General features: G+C 37.0%; 1 pseudogene; it reads right to left on the reverse strand.

Moving 5' to 3' along the window:
* Window positions 1-164: 164 nt before the first annotated feature.
* LOC141322151 (uncharacterized) lies at window positions 165-19,863 on the reverse strand (annotated as a pseudogene).
* Window positions 19,864-22,302: the final 2,439 nt, after the last annotated feature.

Raw genomic sequence — 22,302 nt, forward strand, 5'->3', positions numbered from 1 at the left:
ACACGTCTTTCTAAAAGCCAGCATATTATATAAATAGTGAAGAAAAGGCAAATGCTTACAGCACCTGGTATTCCCTGGCGGTCTCCTACGGGATGGGAATCCCCTGGCAGAAACAGAAAAACAAATAGAGAAATAATTAGCGTAGCTGCTGTTCCAACTTCCAACCAAGCAAAAAATAATGTGTGTAGCCCAAGCTGAAGAAAGTTGATGTGCATTAGATCAGATGTAACTGAAGTACAACGTTATGAGATACATTATGTGAATGTGTGGCTAAAGAGATGAGTCTTTAATCTAGATTTAAACATAGAGAGTGTGTCTGAACCCCGAACGTTATTAGGAAGGCTATTCCAGAGTTTGGGAGCCAAATGTGAAAAGGCTCTCCCTCCTTTAATGGACTTTGCTATCCTAGGTACTACTAAAAGTCCAGAGTTTTGCGACCTTAGAGAGCGTGAGGGATTGTAGCGTAGTAGGAGACTAGTTAGGTATGCAGGAGCTAAACCATTAAGGGCCTTATAGGTAAGAAGTAATATTTTGTAAGTGATACAGAACCTAATAGGTAGCAAGTGTACAGACTGTAAAATTGGGGTAATATGATCATATTTTCTTGATCTGGTAAGGACTCTAGCAGCTGCATTTTGGACTACTTGTAGCTTATTTATTAAAGAAGCAGGACAACCACCTAGTAGTGCATTACAATAGTCCAGTCTAGACGTCATGAATGCATGAACTAACTTTTCTGCATCAGAAACAGGTAACATGTTCCGTAGCTTAGCAATGTTTTCTAAGATGGAAGAATGCTGTTTTTGTAACATTGGAAATATGATTTTCAAAAGACAGGTTGCTGTCTAATATAACACCCAGATTTTTAACTGTAGAGGAAATAACAGTACATCAGTCTATTTGCAAATTGCAGTTTAAAGGTGCGCGAGTGATTTACATGTTAAGTCAATGCAAAAACGCGAATAGCCATCCTGCGGCGCGAAACGCGCGAATGAGGTGGCGCGAAACGCGCGAATAGCGCAAATGGTGCGGCGCGCATTGAGCGTTTCAAGCGATTGCCGCGCCATTCGCTTGAATCGCGCGAGTTCAAAAATCTGAACTTCGGCGGAATTCCGCGCCGCGGTAACCAATCAGGAGCTTGCTCTAGTAGTGACGGAGGCAGAAATCCGAAACAACAATGGCGGACAAAATCACCGTTGCTGTCTGTGGTTCCTCGGAGCTGTACGATACATCTTTGAACTTTTGTAGAAACAGTAATAAAAGGGATCTTGCTAGGAATAAAGTGAGTGAAGAGGTCGGACAATCTGGTTAGTTTTTAAAAACGCTCTTTACTCAATTTAACCTACATATACATACATATTGAGACTACAAGCAAGCTAAAGCTGGCAAATTGAGCTTATTCACCTATTTTACAACTACTTTCCCGCTGACGAGTGGCAGAAGCCCCTCCCTTGACGCGAATTCGTGTCTGTTGTGAAGAAAATGTCACGCGCGAATGACGCGAGTAAACTCAAATGTTCAAGCGTTCAACTACGCGCGAATAGCACTCAGTTAACTTTGCTAAATTAGAAGTTTCATCTGGTCTTGTTGAGATATATAGTTGAGAATCATCAGCATAACCATGGAAACTAATCCCATATTTCCTAATAATATTACCGAGGGGTAACATGTAAATTGAAAATAGTAGAGGACCTAGGACAGATCCTTGTGCGATGACTCCCCATTTAAATAAACAAAGTGATAGCGATCAGTCAGGTATGATCTGAACCATTCTAAAGCCTGCCCTTGAATACCTGTATAGATTTGTAATCGATCAATGAGTATTTCATGATCTTTAGTGTCGAACGCAGCACTAAGATCAAGTAAAACTAGCAATGAGACGCAGCCTTGATCTGACGCAAGTAGCAAGTCATTTGTTATTTTTACAAGTGCAGTTTCTGTGCTATGATGAAATTCTTCAAAGATATTATTATTTTGCAAGAAGGAGCACAATTGAGCAGACACAACTTTTTCTAACATTTTAGACATAAATGGAAGATTAGAAATGGGTCTGTAATTTGCCAGTTCACTAGGGTCTAGCTGTGGTTTCTTAAGAGTTTTAATAACCGCTAGTTTGAATGGTTTTGGGACATAACCTAAAGATAACGATGAGTTGACAATATTGAGAAGCGGTACTTCTGCTACAGGTAACAACTCTTTTAGTAATTTAGTGGGTACAGGATCTAATAGGCATGTTGTTGGTTTAGATGTGGTGATAAGTTTATTTAATTCTTCCTGTTCTATAGTTGTAAAGCACTGGAGTTTTTCTTCTGGTGTAATAAATAATGTTATCAGTTGCTGTAGTATCTATTTTTGTTATTATATTTCCGATGTTGTCTATTTTATCAGTAAAGAAATTCATAAATCATTACTATTAAACTTTGCAGGAATATTTAGGTCAGGCAGCGTCTGGTTATTTGTTAATCGAGCCACTGTGCTAAATAAAAACCTTTGATTGTTCTGTTTTTTTTTTCTATGAGTTGGTGGATATACTCGGCTCTAGCAGCTTTTAAAGCCCATCTATAGCTGGACATGTTTTTGCATGTAATTCTAAAATTTTCTCAGTTAGTTTTTCTCCATTTACGCTCAAGTTTTTCGAGTTTCTTTTTTGAGAGAATGGGTATTACTGTTGTACCATGGCGAAGTACATTTTTCTCTAACCTTTTTTAGCTTGATGGGGGCAACAGCTTCTAATGTATTAGAGAAGATCGTGCCTATGTTACTAGTCATTTTGTCTAGTTCATGTTTATTTATGGGTGCACAGAGCTGTTGAAATAAGTCTGTGCGATATAATTAGATCTAGTGTATGATTAAAACGATGAGTGGGTCCAGTGACGTTTTGCTTGACTCCAAAAGAGTTTATCAGGTCAGTAAACGCAAGTCCTAACGCATCATTTGTATTATCAACATGAACGTTAAAATCTCCAACAATTAATGCTTTATCAAAATTAACCAATAGGTCTGAGAGGAAATCTGCAAATTCTTTTAGGAAATCTGTATACGGCCCTGGAGGTCTATACACAGTAGCCAGAGCAAGAGATAGGAGAGATTTATTTTGCATATCTGACAGAGTAACATTAAGTAGGAGTACTTCAAATGAATTAAACCTGTACCCTGTTTTCTGAGTAACATTGAAAATATCACTATAAATTGTTGCAATACCACCGCCACGACCAATCTGACGGGGTTCATGCTTATAACAGTAGTTTGGTGGAGTAGACTCATTAAAGGAGAACTCCGGTGTGATTTTGACCTAAAGTGTATTGAATCATGATACCGAGTGTGAACGTACCTTGCATTTCTCATCTCGGTTTGTGTCCAGCTGTCCGAAATCTGGGGTCAGTTAGCCGATGCTCACAACAGGTTGTCATTGAAAGTCAACAGGGCATCGGAATAGCCATGTAAATAAATCACTGTTTTACGCCATTTACGAGGCACAAAGTAGCTCCACGCTTCATTGGTAGACTTCCAAGGGCCCTGACATTTAAAACGAGACATTGAGAACTCAGAAAAAGCACCGGTAGTTTATTTACAAGAAGATTTATACAGACAGTACCTGGAAAATAAAATCCGGTCGCCGCCATCCTGAACTTAGTCACGATAAGTCGAGTGTCGTGCACCAAGGAATTTATCAGGTTATCAACGTATCAGGTTGTAGTTTCCTTCGTGCTCGACTTATTGTGACTACATTTAAGATGGCGGCGACCGGTCTGTTCCTGGTGGAAGATGTCTGTATAAATCTACTTGTAAATAAACTACCGGTGCTTTTTCTGAGTTCTCAATGTCTCGTTTTAAATGTCAGGGCCCTTGGAAGTCTACCAATGAAGTGTGGAGCTACTTTGTGCCTCGTAAATGGCGTAAAACACTGATTTATTTACATGGCTTCTTCGATGCCCTATTGGCTCTCATTGACACCTTGTTGGGAGCATCGGCTAACTGACCCCAGATTTCGGACAGCTGGACACAAACCGAGATGAGATATGCAAGGTACGTTCACACTCGGTATCATGATTTAATACACTTTAGGTCAATATCACAACGGAGTTCTCCTTTAAGACCAATGTAGTCGTTTGGTTTATCAAATTTTCAGTCAAGCAGAGTACATCAAAACTATTATCTGTGATCATTTCATTTCAAATAAGTTATTTGGGTGCAAGTGATCTAATGTTTAAGAGCCCATGCTTTAAAAATTGTTTTTGTTCATTTACTGTGCATTTTTCTGGTTTAATCACAATTAGGTTTTTTCTAGATCCTGCAATAATTTTTTGTTTTGACCTCACTATTCGAGGTACAGACACAGTCTTTATAGGTTGGACAGCACCAGTACTATGGTTTAAATGTGCATAACAAAAGCCATCATCGCAGCTATTTGAAGATTTGCTTACTAGTCAAATGGTGCACATCGTCCTGGAGATGTTGTCCGACAGCAGTTCTGCTCCGACTCTGCTGGGGTGCAGGCCATCAGTGCGGTAAAGCCTAGGACGCTCCCAGAAAAGATTCCAATTATTAACAAAGAGCAGATTCTCTTCTTTACACCATGACAACAACCATTCATTTAGAGCAAAACGTCTACTGAACCTTTCGTGTCCACGTCGATACGTGGGAAGCGGTCCTGACACGATGATCTTCGTTGTGGGCGATGTGTTGCGTACTGTCTGGATCAGGCTCCCGAAATCCCTCTTCAAGACCTCTGTCTGCCGCAGCCTGACGTCGTTCACCACCGCGTGCGGGACGATCGCACCGACGCTCACATCGTCCTCCAGGATGGCAGGTATCTGTGAGGAAACATCGAGAACTCGAGCACCAGGGAAACAGTGAGTGTGCACTTTACCGGTAGCTAAGTTAGCAAGAACGTACCGCACGATGGAGTCTCCAACGATCACCGTGTCGCGTACTTTTGTATTTGCTTTACACTGCATACTACATCTAAAATTATGTGATTGAATAGGCCTATCTATTTAGTCTTATTGACACAGAAAATTAAGAAAACTTTAAAAGTACAAAATATAGACAATCACTGTAACAATTGTTGATCTATTCTGTAATATTTTAACATATTTACACAGTTAAACCCCCATTGTTAAATCAACGTTTAGTCCCACTCTGAGCAGAGTTAAAGATAAGGCAATTAAGTAATCAATTAAGTGCTTATTGAGCGTTAGTGATGAACACCTGCTGTTAACAAGCAGAATTACTGAAGAAAAACAAACACAAGAACTACAACTGACTTCGTCCACATACTTAGATAAAATCAACTGAAAACAAATACATCAAATCTCAGCAAAGCAGGATTTTTCAAAATCCACAAACAGTAGCACCAGCTTCACTCATTACTAACCAGTCTGACTATATTTCTTAAATTGTTTCAGCATCTCACCACAAATGGTTTGCAACCCCTTACAAAAATGTCCTGTGGTAATCCTGTGGTAACACTGTAGTACAACATAAATTTACCACACAACAAATGAGCAGAGCTAAATATGACAGGATTACCACAGCAATTTCTGTTGTACAGTATCACAAGAATTTACCATTAGATGTTGTTTGTGGTTTTTCTGTTGTTTTTTATGTGGTAATACCAACACAATCTAATATGACAGGATTACCACAGCAATTTCTGTTGTACAGTATCACAAGAATTTACCATTAGATGTTGTTTGTGGTTTTTCTGTTGTTTTTTATGTGGTAATACCAACACAATCTAATATGACAGGATTACCACAGCAATTTCTGTTGTACAGTATCACAAGAATTTACCATTAGATGTTGTTTGTGGTTTTTCTGTTGTTTTTTATGTGGTAATACCACCACAAACTAATATGACAGGATTACTACAACAATTTCTGTTGTACAGTATCACAAGAATTTACCATAAGATGTTGTTTGTGGTTTTTCTGTTGTTTTTTATGTGGTAATACCAACACAAACTAATATGACAGGATTACCACAGCAATTTCTGTTGTACAGTATCACAAGAATTTACCATTAGATGTTGTTTGTAGTTTTTCTGTTGTTTTTTTGTGGTAATACCAACACAAACTAATATGACAGGATTACTACAACAATTTCTGTTGTACAGTATCACAAGAATTTACCATAAGATGTTGTTTGTGGTTTTTCTGTTGTTTTTTATGTGGTAATACCAACACAAACTAATATGACAGGATTACCACAGCAATTTCTGTTGTACAGTATCACAAGAATTTACCATTAGATGTTGTTTGTAGTTTTTCTGTTGTTTTTTTGTGGTAATACCAGCACAAACTAATATGACAGGATTACTACAACAATTTCTGTTGTACAGTATCACAAGAATTTACCATTAGATGTTGTTTGTGGTTTTTCTGTTGTTTTTCTGTGGTAATTCTTTTTTAAAAGGACTGGATCAGAGGTACAGTATTTATGAAAAAAATACCACTTTTGTTGCGTACTATCACAGGAATTTATAATTGGATTGTAAGTTACATGTGTGGTTTTTGTGTTTTTTGTTTGTTTGTTTTTGTGTGTGATAATACCAGAGTATTTGAGCAGAGCTACATATATCATGATTGCCAAATCATATTCTTCATGAAAAACATTTACTGTAAGAAAAATATTTTTTGCTAATTTGTGTTTGTGTGCGCGCATATGAGGTTTTTCAAAAACAAAGACATTGAGAGAAATAATGTGAGAGGCTACAATAAACCTTAATTTATTATACAATAAAAAAAGTTGAGCCCAAATAAAAATGAATTCATGACATATTTTAAACAATAACAGCAAATTGACCTTTCTTAGAAAACCTTGTGAAACATAGGCCTAGTTAGCATGTATTATATATGGTGTTTTATGAAGACTTATAAAGAAATAAATTATAAATTATTACACACACGCTTATATTATACATACCACACCTGCACACAAGTATCTATTTTGGACATTTCGGTTCTTTAGTCAGATTCTACTGTGTTCACCATTGGAACAACAAAAAACACATCTTTGCATGAAATCAAAAAGCACTTTCTTTTCAGGTCTTTTGCAAATTTAGCTCTAATTTCAATTCCAAGGGAAACTCTGTGTGTAAAACCTGCAGAACTGAACCCAATCTGAGCATCTCTGAAAAGCACATGTGAATCAGTGGGCAGGCTTGAATATAAAACCATTAAAGAAGTACTGCAGTCACACTGACAAACCTCTTCACAAGTTACACACTTCGGTGCAAGAATGTGTTTTAAAATGCCAAATGTGCCATCACAAAATTCAGCCACACAATTGCATCTCCGATCTGATGAGGAACTGTTCTCCACTGCAAATAAGTTCTGACCAATCAATACTTTGCTGTGGTAAATGCCTTGGTCAACAACTTTCCCCAGGAGTCGCTTTAAAGCCAGCATATGTTGTACAGGCAACTGTTTCACTACACCTTTACAGAAAAAGGTGAAGATATCCCTTTTAAAAGACTTCTGTGGGAGAACACTGCTGCAGTTCCAGAGATTCTCAATGTAGCTGACCACAGTTGGTGATGCGTCATTCGCTTCTTTTAGCATTTTGGGGATTCTTCTCCATAGCAAAAAGGATTTTGCTATTTGAATGGGGACATGCTGAGTTCCATGGAAGAAACTCAGCAGTTTCCTGTTGTTGGCCTCAAAAGAAAAGGCAGATGCAGCCCAAAGGGGTCCCCAGCTATACACACTGCTTGCTAAATGTGTCAGCTGATGCACATTAAATGAGATGTGCTGTTTGCCATAGAGCGTTTCAGCATTTATGACAAATTTTTTCAGCATCAAATCAGCTTTTTCAATCAGATGTTTTGGCACTCTGGGCTGTAACAGAATGTGGAGAGAAAAGCAGAGAAGACACCAGTGTTGATAGAATTTTGTAGGTAGTACACCCATGAGAACAAAAAGGGAATAATACAAGAGGAAAGACTTCCACTCCGTAGCTTTCCAGAACTTTCTTTCTGATAATGAGCGTGGTGCCCGACTTATCTCCCTTGGAGGTTTTATCTCAAGTAACCTAGAGTCAAGAATTTGTGTGTGTCTACTAAGGTACCATGGACACTGGTTGTATTGTGAATCAAACCACAGAGTGGCCCACTGTCTAACCACACCTAGCAGCACGCAATGCATGTAGTCAGGTACAAATCCTTTCACTATGTTGAACAATGGCAAGAACAAAAGCTGACAAGGGCCACGGACACCATTTATGGGAGTACTATTTGCAGCAATAGCATCTTCTTCCCACTTGTCTTGTGTCCTCGGCTCAGGCTCAGGAAGACTGAATGGATACACACGCGCCAACCCAGCTCCTTTCTCGACCATTTCGCCAGGATGGAGACACCAATCACAACCAAATTTCCCATTAAACTGAATGGAATTTTTCAGTCTGGGTCGTGCAGCTGCATCACAAGCACTGGTGAGTAGAAATGCTCGGGAGGTAGCTGGTGTATTTGTGACTGGATTTTGCCAGATAAAGCCCTGTGTGGAAAGCATCTTGGCTTCCTCAATGACTGGAGTGAACATTGTACTCATATTTGGTGCTGACCGTCCAAACCACAATGCCATGCAAAGAACATGTTTTTTTCGGATTGCAGGTGGCAGTTCATTGACAACGCATTGTAAAGGCCAGATAGAATACCCTGATGACTCAAAAACTGGAACACCATCACAGTTCCAAAGAAGAGTTAAATCTGTCTCACGTATGTTGTTTTCAAGCATTGTTTGCGACATTTCACTACCATCAAAAATGTCAGAGACTGCATCATCACTGTAACTCTGGGACCTTCCAAGCTTTGAGAAAATTTCAGAATTTTCTAATAGGTCTCTTAGTTGTGAACCCAATGGTAAAAAGATGAAAAAGTTTCCATTTTTTTTGCAAGTAGTCAAATCATACTCCAATTGGCAATCAGTATTCCTACACACACCCTCCCCAGTTTCTCCAATATACTCAGTGCAATATGGACAATAAAAATGCAGTTCCATTTCACCATGCACATCTTTTAGAGTTTGCTTAAACAGGTAGCTAGTCTGGGGTGCTACACCAGGCATTAGTTCATTTAGAAGAGTAAGGAGATCTTGAAGAGCTGCTCCTGTAATCTTGTGACGGAGAATAAATGCTGTAATCATCAGATTTGCCTGACCTGCATCTATATGGGATCCAGAAGTTGATGGACAGTTTTTCTAGAAAAAAAGAGAGATCATCATCATGAAGTCACATTAACAAAACAGCAACTCAGCATCAAACAGACAGTTGGCAAATTTTAAGTAAAAAGTAATTGGTAAAATTATTGATAAGAAAAAACTGCTTTTATGACTCAATGTATTATTTTAAAGTTTTGGTTCTTGGAAAGATGGGAACTAATTAGTCATGTACTAAAAAGTTGCTAAATAGGATCAGTTCTATTTTATGTTAACTTACAGGTAGACACACCACAAGTGGATTCATGATGGAGCTGGGTTCAAGCTAATCTAAGCCGCCTCCCCCTTATTCTTTAAATTTATTGGAAGTTTACATGGTTTTATTTAAAACATAATTTTTTTATTTTCAAAATTATGATTGAAGTAAATTTCTGAACAGTAATCGGTTTAAAGATGTATACAGCATACAAATGTATGTAAAGGTTTTAGACAAGTAAGTATTTACATATAAAGAGTCCTATAGTGACAAGCTAAAGGCAACACAGTTTTTTTTTCTGATAATACCCCTTCTCTCAACTGAAAGTACCTCATAGTTGCTATTCAAATGCCCTGTTTCCAGATCTTCCATAATCAGCTCCTGAGCCTCACAGTCATCCTGAAAGTGAAACATTTCAAATAACCATACAGTAATGGCACATAACCTGATAAAACTTACAAGAATGAAACATTTTATGGTTTGGTACCTCATTTGAGCCATTTTCAGTCACTTCCTCTTCTGAATTCTTTGTGGAAATGAAGAGCAAAAGAAATAATGTGTTTGTTTAATATTTTTTATTTGTTTACTTAAACATATGGTTATTATTGGTGATTTAAGTATTTTATTAATTAGGCTGGACGAAGAGGTGCTCATTTCTCAGTTTCAACATATGATACAGTACAAATTGTTAAACTGTCCATGTGAGACATCACATTTTTATTGTTTAATTGTCTTTAATTTGATTTTAAGTAGCATATACATGTCTGTCAATAAACGATAAAGGCCAGGCTATAAACATACATTTGCTTATTTAAATAAAAGACATATTTGTAAGGCATTATAGCCTAAATCAAACTGATTGATGTACCTCATTATAAAGGCCTTCATTGCAGCTCTCACATTCTGAACTCTCTCTCCTTTCTTCATTTTCTGTCATTCCTTCCTCCTTTCCCCCAGAACCCTATGAATTATGCACTATAGTTTAGAGGTTCTCAGCCAACCCAGGGACCCCAAATTAAAAACAAAATCAATCAAACAAACCCTAGATTTCCTTATTACTCTTTAAAGTATTGTTGAGTACAAACGAAGAAAATTTGTTTTGAAAATCTGGCCACTAATAATTTATTATTTCAAAATTAATTATTTTTTCAAATACATAATAATAAAAAAAAAACTTACCCATGTTAAACCATGTTTATTCCAGTTGTGTCTTGTCTGTCTGGGAACAAGTACATCTGAATCTTTAAGATATTTTTTGTACCGTCCCCTCTTTAAGGGAGGCTCCATTTTTGTTTTTTATGTATCTGTATGTAAAGTTTGTGTTAATAAATCAATAAATCTACTTTATTGTTATTGTTAAAATTATTGTATTTGTCATTATTTGGTTTTATGGCAATTATCACATACCTCCGCTAGATAGCAGCATCGTCTCCTTAGTTCTCGGTGGATGCCGCTTTGGCGCACTTTTGGGTTTTGAACGTAATACGTCACAGCGTTTCTTAACGGACATCATCGAGCTAGCTTTGATACGAAGATGATGCGTTTCTGTTTATTTGATTTTTTTGAGGAGAAAACAGTAGAAATAGGGCTGTCAAAGTACATCGACGAAACAAACATTCACGTTGAAACTTTAAATAACGAGGAATGGGACTTCTCTAAAGAAGTACTCGTCAACTGGCCCACTGGGAGAAACCAAACGTCTCAGTACGTCGCCAGAGTCGTGTGTTTTGCTGGTGAGTCGCATGTTTACATGATTTAAGTGATTCTGCAATACTTTTATGTGTTATTTGTTGTGCTAACTGTGTATTTGCCTGTTTAATTTATCAAACGCGACAATATCGCTCTTTATGTGCACGCAAGACAGGGAATATGTCCATATTCATTATTTATTTTGAGGTCGTCAACAATATATAATAACAACAGTAATAATAACAACATCTGTTCATGAATTGGACACTGAGATTTTCCAAAAAGGCCCAACAGAAGAGACATGGCCATGAACTAAGTTACTGTTGAGTCATTAGGCTATGTTAGTCAACGTGATAGGCTTTGAATATTGGATGTTTATGTTGAGTTAGGTTCAGTACAGCGTTTATTATATAACATTTTTTTCATTACTGAGTTAAACGAGTAAAGAGTGCTGTTGCAGAAATCTCCTTTGTACTTAAATGTAAGTAAAAGTAATTATATGACAAGTGTCAAAATGTAAGTAAAAGTAATTATATGACAAGTGTCATACATATAACGTTAGATCGTCAGCTTTTGATACTTTACGTTATTTAAATGATGGTAAACTTAAATTATATTAATGTTGTGAAACCCTGATAAGATGTGTCATCCCTATTATTGACATGTATTTTAATATTATAGAGTCACGCCTGGATGAGAACCTTGTCAAAGAAAGGGACAAATTAACTGGGAGGATGAAACCTTCTGCTGATGTCCCTGGAAAAAGATCAATTGTAAAACCAAAAAAACTGACAGATGATCTGTCTGAAGTTCCTGCCAGCTCAGCCTTGGTAAGTACACTCATTTTGCTAGTCCACCATATGCACCATATTTTGCAATATGAAAGCATTACTGTATAAAGCAGCTTAAAGGGATAGTTCACCCAAAAATTTAAATTTAATATTTATCTGCTTACCCCCAGGGCATCCAAGATGTAGGTGGCTTTGTTTCTTCAGAAGAACACAAACAAAGATTTTTAACCAAAACCGGTGCAGTCTGTCGGCCATATAATGTGAGTGGATGGGCACCAAACCTTTGAAAGTAAAAAAAAAACATGCACAGACAAATACAAATTACACCCTGCGACTCGTGACGATACATTGATGTCCTAAGACACGAAACGGTCGTTTTTTGCGAAAAACTTAACAGTATTTATGTCATGTTTTACCTTTGATACACAGCCACGTCCATCTGTCCTGAGCATAAGTTTAGCATCAGTCACGTTACATGTGTACGCGCTCTGGCGTAGTTTACGCAAACACCGGAAGCGGTTTGTTGCATGTATACAACACTCATTGTTTACACAGTGCACAGAGATTGTTGATATAGCGGCTATTCAAAATGGTGATTACTTGCTCTTATCCTGGTTGTTCAAACCGATTTAAAGCTAAAAGATTACGTTTGCTTACGCAAACTCATCAGGGATTGTTTTTTATCACTGATTTCCCTTTTCGGCGTTTGCGTATACTACTCCAGAGCGCGTTCACATGTAAATGAGCCAGATGATGAGCTCGTGCTCAGGACAGATGGACGTGGCTGTGTATCAAAGGTAATAAATTATATAAATACTGTTCAGTTTCTTGCAACAACTGATCGTTTCGTGTCTTCGGACATCAGTGTATCGTCACGAGCCGCAGGGTGTAATTTGGATTTGTCTGTGCATGTTTTTTTCTTTTTTACTTTTAAAGGTCAGCCCATCCACTGCCATTATTTGGCTGACAGGCTGCACCGGTTTTCGTTGAAAATCTTAGTTTGTGTTCTTCTGAAGAAACAAAGTCACCTACACCTTGGATGCCCTGGGGGTAAGCAGATACAATCAAATTTTCATTTTTGGGTGAACTATCCCTTTAATGGACTGTTTTTGTACATGCAAAATAACTAGAAGTAAATTAAACCAGAAGCCAAACATATTAAAGTTAGAAATGTAATTGCCTTTTTTCTTTTGCCCTGGAACTTTTGTTCCACACAATGACAAAATTGAGATTTAGTTTCTTGTTTAATTTTTCAGTTAACTTATTTTTACTTTTTCTACAGCCAGCAAAAGTACGGAGAACTGAATTAAAGCATGGGCAGCATTTGATGCAGCAATTAATTAAACAGAGGTCTGAGAAAATACAGGCAAGTATAAAATGCTGCTGTTCAATTCTAGAATCATTTTCACCATTCAACATTCTAAACCCCAGCAGTAACATGCAGCAAAAGCAGTGCTCCAGACAGAGCTGGGTTTCATAAACCCGGGTAAAAAGTGGTGTTAACCTCACTTCTAACACACCAAATTGTGCAGACACAGAAGCTGTACCAGGTGTAAATAATGGGTAATTTTCATTTTTGGTTGAACTATTCCTTTAAGGTGATTGTGATCCTTTTATCAAAATGTTTACCAGTCCTTCTTGACCAGCGACAGCACTTTACATGGTAGTTGAAAGCATCATGTGGATAGTGTGACCATTTACATCAAGCACATGAGCAACATCCAAAACCAATAGACCAGATTTAGCACAACATGCTTACAAAATATTTAGCAAATATTTAATACAAATTTTCAAAGGACAGATTTAGGAAAAATCCTGTATTCAAAAAACAGTAAATATGTGTATTACTTATGCATCTTTTAAAGGCACCTGTAAATCAGTCAATTGACGACATGCAGAGAAGAATGAAGGAGCTTCAGGATGAGAACAAACAGCTCAGAGAGGAGCTTGAAAACTGCAGAAGACAAATTAATGCACATCGATCCCTGGAGTCACTTCTTGCAGGTATTTACATTTATTAACTTAACAAATTAATTTATAATCTAACAAATGTTATAAAACAAGAAACTGCAATCTATCAGTGCTTCCCACACATAGAATTTACCTTGACGGGCCCCTCGCTCTACACGTTTCATACTGCTCGTTCTGAAAGACAATCTCCAGTGTTTCCCATAATTTATTTGAGGCGGGCCGCAACAATCCACCGCATGCGGTAACACTATATTTAGCAACTTTCAGAGCATTTGGCAGCTTTTTTCAAATAACAGGTACATATTAACAAACCTAGGTAGATTTTTAAACCACCACATATAGTTGCCTATTAGTTTATGTTAGATATATTGATGTTATCAGACGATGTTGATATAAATCGGGATTTAGGAAGTATAGTTAGAGTGATTCCTGGTAAAATTGTGTTATTGGGCTGTGTTTACTACTTTATGTATGTAACAGAAAATATGAAAATATGACTTGAAAAGCTTTATTGGGCATTCAGTTGTATTACAGTATGTGAGCGTTCATAGAGTAGAACAGATCTTAAAAGGATAGTTCACCCAAAAATGAAAATTTGATGTTTATCTGCTTACCCCCAGGCCATCCAAGATGTAAGTGACTTTGTTTCTTCAGCAGAACACAAAAGAAGATTTTTAACGAAAACCGGTGCAGTCTGTCAGCCATATAATGGCAGTAGATGGGCACCAAACCTTTAAAGGCTATACCCACAATCTCTGCACTGTGTAAACAATGAGTGTCGTATACAAGCGACAGATCACTTCTGGTGTTTGCGTAAACTACGCCAGAGCGCTACACATGTAAGGAGTCTGATGCTAAGCTCGTGCTCATGACAGATGGACGTGGCTGTGTATCAAAGGTAAAAACATATATAAATGCTGTTCAGTTTCTCGCAAAAAACAATGGTTTCGTGTCTTAGGACATCAATGTATCGTCACGAGCCGCAGGGTATAATTTGGATTTGTCTGTGCGTGTTTTTGGTTACTTTTAAAGATTTGGTACCCATCCACTGCCATTATATGACTAACAGACTGCACCGCTTTGAGTTAAAAATCTTTGTGTTCTACTGAGGAAACAAAGTCACCTACCTCTTGGATGCCCTGGGGGTAAGAAAATAAACATAAAATTTTCATTTGTGGGTGAACTATCCCTTTAAGTGCTAAAACTCGTCTAAACGCAAACTTGACGTTATAAATATGCAAATTAATACATGACTTCACCTGCACCCTGAAGTACACTTACATTTATTCATTTAGCAGATGCTTTTATCCAAATCAACTTACAATTTACCAACTGGGAGCAATTGGGTTAATGTGTCTTGCTCAAGGACACCTCAGTTGTTTCCTGTTAGTACTGGGAATCAAACTGGGGCCCTTTGGTTACGAGTCCAACTCTCTAACCACTAGACTACAACTTGCCTGAAGTATCACAAAATGATACTTGGAAGCACTGTAGATGGTAGACACTTTTACATTTCTGAAAATTATTGTTTACAATGTATTTGCCTTTCAAAGTGCACTGTCATAAGGTGTCAAAATCTTGTTGTAGAAATTCCTGGTCTTCTTGATGATATAAAAAGACTGAGGGAGTCACAACCTCGAACTGAGGCTGAGGTAATCAATAACTTCATTTATAAGAAAGTTTTGGTTTTCAAATTTGATTTGACAGGTGGTGGTCATTTAGTGCATATTGAATGTTTTCACCTGGCATCACACCCTTGCAGGGATGGCTACCTGGAAGACAAAAATACAAGGCTTCCTGCTATTAATGGCAAGTTTTGTAGTGAGAAATGGTAATATTAAAAGACCCAATTCAATATATACCTTATTGATGATACACAATATGTTTGGTCATACAGATCAAGGGGAATAAATGCAATATGCAAATTTTGGTGTGTTTTTTTCATAGAAAACCATTGTAATGCATTATAGAGCTCATCTGCTTGTATATATTGCATGTATATAGCATTATCAATGAGGTGTATACTGGATTTGATCATTTAATAACATCGTTTAACACAGATTCCCACATATAGCACGCTGTTTTTAATTATCAAAATACTGCAGCAGGTGCTGTATATCTGAATCACAACTGTTTAATTTTTTTCTCTCATGTATCATCCGCTAGATGTAAAACAGACAGGCCTGTGCTATAATTCTATGGGTGGTTTGTCTGAAAACAAACAAACAGTCCTAGGGACCCACTGCTCAGGGAAGCATTTCCCAAGAGCATCGTAAGCCTAAGAAGTTTGTAAAAAAAGATTATACGACTGACCTTAGTATTATGGTCTGTTTTCCAAAAGCATCGTAACTGAAGTAGCAACTGAAAAGCATCGTAACTGAAATTGATCTACAAGTGCTCTGAAATAATTGTAAAGAAGTCCGAATTCTGAGGTCATCCACAGGAAAATCAGCAGATTACATCTTTAACTTTATTCAAGTGCATTGTGTTTTTTTTGTATCTCAGTTTTTTTTTAAATTAATTTATAAATTAATAATTAGAAAACAAACAAGCAGAAAACACTGAAATAAACATCTAAATTAAATGACTAACCAAAAAATAAAAAAGTAATCTAGGACATGTGCTTCAAAACTGGGATAAATAAGGATTTGTATTTTATTCCTATTTTAATCCATAGAATAGCGTGTGTTCTGTGGCACCTAAACATCACGTACCTGCCACTAGATTCTCTCACCGTTTGTAGTAACCTGGACACCCATGATTTTTAATATCAAATTATCTCACCTTGAATGTGGCATTTTCTATGACAGCTATGCCTAGATCTGACTGGTAAAGTGTCATCTGTTATCTGGGGCAGGTAGAGTAGCAGCAGCAGCTTTATCTGTATGATCATGTGCATAAATCATAACATGAGTGTTAACAGTGAGATATTTTGAAGCATGCACAACACTTAGGTCAATATTGGTGAATGGCGAATATTGACATATTTTTGTAAAATATATGTCAAGATTCACCTTTCGTAAAAGGACTTATAGAAAATGCTTTTTTTAATGCTTAGATCAGTCGTTATCGAGACGCAGCCCTGCACATTTTGTATGTCTTTCTTGTCTGACATGCTCATACCTCTTTTCCATCAACAGGAACTGGTAGCTACTGTAGTTCAGAGCCTGTGCTATTGCATTTTTATTGCTAGCATTAACTAAGCTTAATAAACCATTTAATAATTGAATTTTTCATTGTTTGTTCACATTAGTTAATTCATTAACTGATTTTAACCAATGATACTTTATTGTGAAGCGTCATCAACTACTAATTTGGGCAGCTTTTGTTAAATTTATTAACTAAATTTATTGAAATTTCATTTGCAGAACTCTGGCAAAAGATTTCAGTCTTGGGCAAAAACACCACAGCGCATGCTACAAGACTTGATGTCCCAGTCCTTCACTCGGGAGGAGATGGCTGCACATTCATTAACAGGGAAGAAATCAAATGCAAATGGAAGTCTGCCCCCAAGACCACAACTGGATCCAGAGAAAATGGAAGAGTTATTCAGTGAGTTCTTTTTTTTTTTTTTTTTTTGGTCACATGGGCCAGATTCACGAATATCTACTTAAGAAATAAATTAATTTCTTAAGATAAATTCTAAGAAGTTCTTAAGAAATTAAGAACTAAAAAGAAAGGTTTTGAACAACTCACTTTCACTGTTTGGGTTTCCTCTCGGGGCCGTCTTGCCAGTCAAGAAGTATCGATCTCCGAATGCGACGTAATAGTGAGGAGAGTAAAGATCGATTTACAACTAGAAGGTTAATATTGTTTTTCACCTGTTAACTAAACAATGAATTAGCTGTGCATTTATATGGAAATATGCTTTAGGAGCTATCCATCCTTGCATTCGGAGATCGACACTTCTTGACTGGCAAGCCGGCTGCGAGCGGAAACTCAAACAGTGAAAGTGAGTTGTTCAAAACCTTTCTTTTTAGTAAACTCTGTGTACACAAACAATGTTCTCAATGCTCGAGTTCACCCAGGCCATACTTAGAGCAAAGTTTCATGGTGTGTCGAGCCTTCTTAGTGTCGTAAAAATATTGATTTTGATGCGCTCAAAGTAGTGCCCCTGGCACTCCCATTCACCGGCCATTTGACCAGAAAACAAAATCACGGTCAATCTTAAAGACGGCTCGTTTGTTGTAATTATGCTTTTAGATATAAGTTTGTCTCGTTTACAGTAAAAAAACAGCCCAGGTTACATTTTGGAAATAGTTATCCATTAAGAAGAAAATTCTTCGTAAGAATGTTTAGTGAATCTGGCCCCAGGACTATGAAAATGCATTAACATGTGCAATTAATTTTTTATAATTTTAACATGATTGAAATTCAATGCAGTCAACACAGCATTTCTGTCATTCTTTGGCTGTGCTAAAGTATGTTTATACTGTTATTGGTGCCGTTAAACCATTCAAGTGGTTTTAAAAAAAACTGTACTGGCATACAGCTAAGTTGTCCGATTTTCTCTTGCAGGAAATGTGAGATTTGCTTTTCCGGATGTGGACACAAAATCTTTAAAGGAAGCAGCTCGCAATAAACTCTCAAATGAGCGCAAGCTTAGCAGTCGTGGGATTTTCTAATTTTATTTGTTTTTATTGTTTATTTTATTTGTATTCATTTGTATAAAGATGTCTGTGAACACTGATATGTGTTGCAAATAAAATCACTTCTAATTCTAATGTGACCTAGTAATTTAACTTCTGGGGGCTCATACCATCCTACATTTGATCATATGACCCCGGATTTATTGCAGAAAATTCCTAGTATTACTGCCCAAATATGACTATAGAATATCACTGTCATATGACATAATGCACAGCAAAATCCTGTGGTAAATAATACAGAAATGTGAAAATAATATCACACATTACCACAAGAATATTACATACTTTACAACAAAATCCTGTGGTAAATAATACAGAAATGTGAAAATAATATCACACATTACCACAAGAATATTACATACTTTACAACAAAATCCTGTGGTAAATAATACAGAAATGTGAAAATAATACCACACATTACCACAAGAATATTACATACTTTACAACAAAATCCTGTGGTAAATAATACAGAAATGTGAAAATAATACCACACATTACCACAAGAATATTACAGGAATATTACATACTGTACAACAAAATCCTGTGGTAAAATGTCCCAAAAAACAACACAATACTACACAATTACCACACTAATTTTATGTGGTACTTTTGATGTTTTATTATATGAAATACCACAGGACATTTTTGTAAGGGACCATTTACACAAACACCTGCATCCTGAACATGCCTTAGAATTACTTAAGCATAACCCTTATACCTACTTCTAGACTTTAGGTTAATTATAGACTAGAACAGACTTTAAAAATGGACTTGAATTTAAAACTTGAAAGTAAAATTTGCTCAAATTACATTTTTTCACACTTTGATACATTTATGAATATTTTTATAAAATATTTTATATTTAGATTTTTTTAAATATATTTTTAAATATTCAATGTGAAACCCTTTATTCCAAAAAAAAGAGCAGACAATACAAAAACGATTTGATGAAAAAAATGAACATTTATTGAACTTCTATCAAAACATGCAGAAAATCTTTAAGTGAAATCAGAAAGACAGTGAATGCTGTTTCAGTCTACAGCCCTCACACCTGTGCGTCTTCGACTTCTCCACAAATTCCTTTTGCTTGTGGTGGCAGCTGGAGCACCGCCGTTAAATAAACACCTGTATACCTTTTATTGTGCAACCAAAAAGCGTTGTTGATTTCTCGTCTTCTTGGATGGTTGCTCGCTCTGCCACCTCCAAGTATGCAATCTGTTTGATGCTGCTAGATGGACCAGTACAGACGCAAAGGCACCCGTCTCTCTCTCTCTGGTGGACAGGTTCTTGAAGACGTAGGACGTGCGGGCCTCAGCAGCATTGACAAAGCTGTCCCACAACGTCAGCTTCATCTCCCCTGTTCTATCATAGATATAGACCTCTTTGAGCTCAGTCCGAGCCGCTGACCATGACCACCCTGCTTATGATGCCCTGCAGCGCAACCTTTGCATGGACCTCTCCTACCTAAAGAATGCAAGTAAACAGCATTAGTTTGCTATACATTTTGACCACAAACACAACAAAGGTCCCGCAATATACGGCTCTGAAACATCATCAATTCGCACCTTCTGTCTGGGACAAAGGGCCTTCACCTCCGTCACGGTCATTTTTCTGCAGCTTGGTGGCACGCACCGCAAAAATGGCAGCGTGGTCACCTCCACCCCGGTCCTACGAAAGCACATGATGTCAAATTCCTCTGGATCAGAAAAGCCTAAGGAAAAAGCAAAAATCTGTGATTAATACAGAAGCCACGACCAACTCAGCAAAGAGTCACAATAAAAGTTCTCAGGGAGGTTCATTTACATCTAGGCTGCTCACTTATGCTGCGCCTGACTGGGTTGCTGTTCTTTTCAGCCTGGAGGAAAACAGCTTGTTTATCCATAGCAAAGATGACCAAAAATGGTATGGCTGCCTGGCGCGCTGAAGAACAGCAGTGAAGAACGCAGAACTATTCTTGGACTGCTTTCTGGGAGAGACGTTCCCTCCACTGAGTCTTCACTGTCTTTTCGTACCTTAGCAGAACTGCTCATGCATCCTTTTCGAGACACCACCTGATGCAGACTCAACTTGGCTTGCTCCGACAAACGACAGCACAGGTAGCAGTTGAGCTTTTTATACCTCTAATATGCAAATTATATTAAGACTTAGCCTCCCATTCGCTTCAGTGTAAGGGGCCAACATAACGATTTCAAAGGTAAAGAAGGTGAAGACGCGGTGAACTGATTTGTCTTTAACTTCACTCCCAGAAAGCAATCCAGGAATAGTTCTGCATTTCTCACGGCTGCCAGGCAGGAGTTTCTGAAAAACAAAAAACAAAACAAAAACTGATCGTCTTTGTTCAAGCTGAAAAGAACAAGGTGCGGCTGTGGAAACTTCAGCTACACCATTAAGAAGCCTTTCCAGATGAACCTCAATGTTTTGTATTGTGGCTCGTTGCTCAGTTGGCCTTGGCTTTGGTTTTAATTAAAGATTTTTGCTTGTTCCTAGGCTTCTCTGATCCAGATGACAGTGACTTCTTGTGCTCTCATGGGACCGACGTAGAAATGACCAAGCTGCAGTAAGTGGACACGGTCAGTGGCTCGGACTGTCAAATTAAAGAGTTGCACATCTACGATGTAACAGGAAAGATAAAGCTGGCGTTGTTGGACAGCTTTGTCAATGCCGTTGATGCTGTACATAAAAATAAAAATAAATCATAAAAATATGAAATAAAATTGTTTTCTGAAAACTCCAAAACGTTATTGTTCTGCATGTCCCCAAGTACCCCTGGGTTGATTTTCATGCTGTTTTACTGTATCATTTTTTAATAATTTCATACCAAAATCAAGACAAATGCTATTTACATTGCTGTAGACATTTAAAAAATTTATGAAATAAAAAATAAAAATGTTTTCTGAAAACAGATTATTACTTTAGTTCTACTCCCCAGCCCCTTCACGTCTTATGCCTGCGTCTATATAGAGAGAGTTAATAGTACTTTTTCTTACTTTGGTATGCAATTATTTAAAGAAATATATATAACAGTAAAACTGCATGTGTTACGGAAGCAGTGTTATTGGTCAGAACCTGACCAATCCGTAACAGCATAAACATTTGATTTCATGTTTTTATTTATATTTCATATTTGATTATATATTTTTATTATTTTAATAAACATGTCTAGAGAAATATTCAATAATATTTCACCTTATTTTGGTATGCAATTATTAAAAAATGATACAGTACAACTTGAAAATCAGCACAGTGGTACTTGTGGACATGCAGAACAATAATCTGTTGGAGTTTTCATAAAACAATTTGATTTCATATTTTTATGATTTTTTTCCCATACAGCAATGTAAATAGCTTTTGTCTTGATTTTGGTATGAAATTATTAAAAAAAAACATTACAGTTAAACAACATGGTAATTATGTCAGTGGTACTTTGGGACATGCATAACAATAATCTGTTGGAGTTTTCAAAAAACTATTTGATTTCATATTTTTATGATTTTTTTATGTACAGCAATGTAATAACCATTTGTCTTCACTTTAGTATGAAATATTAAAAAGTGATACAGTAAAACAGCATCACCACAGTGGTACATGGGGACATGCAGAAGAAGATTATGGAGGAATTTGCAGAAAACAATTTACTTTTATATTTTAATGTTTTTTTTAAATGTCTATACAGCAATGTAACTGCCACACCCCCGGACCTGTTCGTGTGTTCCTGCCTACATCGTGACAGAAAGACCGACCAAAACAGTTTTTTTTTTTTGCGTATTCCACCCCGTTTTGTTTTTCGTTCT

The sequence above is a fragment of the Garra rufa genome, chromosome 1 (genome assembly GCF_049309525.1).
Source record: "Garra rufa chromosome 1, GarRuf1.0, whole genome shotgun sequence".
Taxonomy (NCBI): Eukaryota; Metazoa; Chordata; class Actinopteri; order Cypriniformes; family Cyprinidae; genus Garra; species Garra rufa.